The sequence below is a fragment of the Meleagris gallopavo genome, unplaced genomic scaffold, assembly GCF_000146605.3.
Source record: "Meleagris gallopavo isolate NT-WF06-2002-E0010 breed Aviagen turkey brand Nicholas breeding stock unplaced genomic scaffold, Turkey_5.1 ChrUn_random_7180001955970, whole genome shotgun sequence".
Taxonomy (NCBI): domain Eukaryota; kingdom Metazoa; phylum Chordata; class Aves; order Galliformes; family Phasianidae; genus Meleagris; species Meleagris gallopavo.
This window is the reverse complement of record NW_011216593.1, coordinates 1-807: the sequence shown is the minus strand read 5'-3', so window position 1 is coordinate 807 and position 807 is coordinate 1. Positions and strand designations below refer to the sequence as shown.

Genomic DNA, 807 nt, shown 5'->3' with positions numbered 1-807 from the left:
ACAGAGAGGAAGGACTCACGTGTCTGTGTGGCTGCGGGACAAACGCTGCGGAAGCCGGTTCGGTTTCTTCATTCCCAGCTGGAGATCTGCCTGCTGGGTGGGGCTGGGGCTGCTGGGGGGCATTTCCTCTGGAACCTGGAACAACATCCCAAAGTGATCTGACCCAAACAGGAGCTGAGTCTCCTCCAAACTCTAGAAGTTGAAGGGTTTTGATAGCAATAAGGAGCTCACACTAAGCCAGCACCCCAGGACTGAGTTCCTGTCCTCTGTGCCATGTGGGCATTTGATCCCCAGCCCTCCCACTCCTTCTCTCACCTCCTCCTCTCCTTCCAGCTGAGCATCCTGCCCAGCTCCCAGCTCCTGCTGCTCCCCATCACTCTCCCTGCAAGCACTCGGGACTAAGCAGCTCTTTGGGACAGCTTCTTCCATCCTACAGAAATGAGGAGGGAGAAAGAAATCCATTGGGAAAACAATCACGTTGGGGTTGGATCAATAAGGACAATGTTTGGGATTCCTAGCCCAGCCTCCTTAAGGGCTCACCCCAGCTCTGCCTCTTCTTCCCACCGGCCCCACAACCCCACCTGGGAGAAGGCAGCAGCACTGGTATTTGCTTCCCTGCATCCTGAGCAGCATCCTCATAGGCACGGAGCTTGGCCCGGAGATCTGCCACCTGTAGAGAAGGATCACCTGTACCACAGCTGCTTCAGCAGCCCCACAGAGCCCACAGCTCTCCCAGCAGGCAGCACTGCCACACGACTTGCAGAGGAGCTCAGAGGTGCACATATCAACCAAAGCACAGCTAAAAGA

At 56.1% G+C, this 807-nt stretch overlaps 1 long non-coding RNA gene across 1 annotated transcript; it reads right to left on the bottom strand.

The window, feature by feature from the left end:
- Window positions 1–21: 21 nt before the first annotated feature.
- Window positions 22–691, bottom strand: LOC104917130. Its single transcript, XR_796763.3, has 3 exons — window positions 582–691; window positions 316–430; window positions 22–135 (listed from the first exon to the last, which is right to left on the bottom strand). It is a non-coding gene; the product is annotated as an uncharacterized LOC104917130 (long non-coding RNA).
- Between the last annotated feature and the right edge of the window lie 116 nt (window positions 692–807).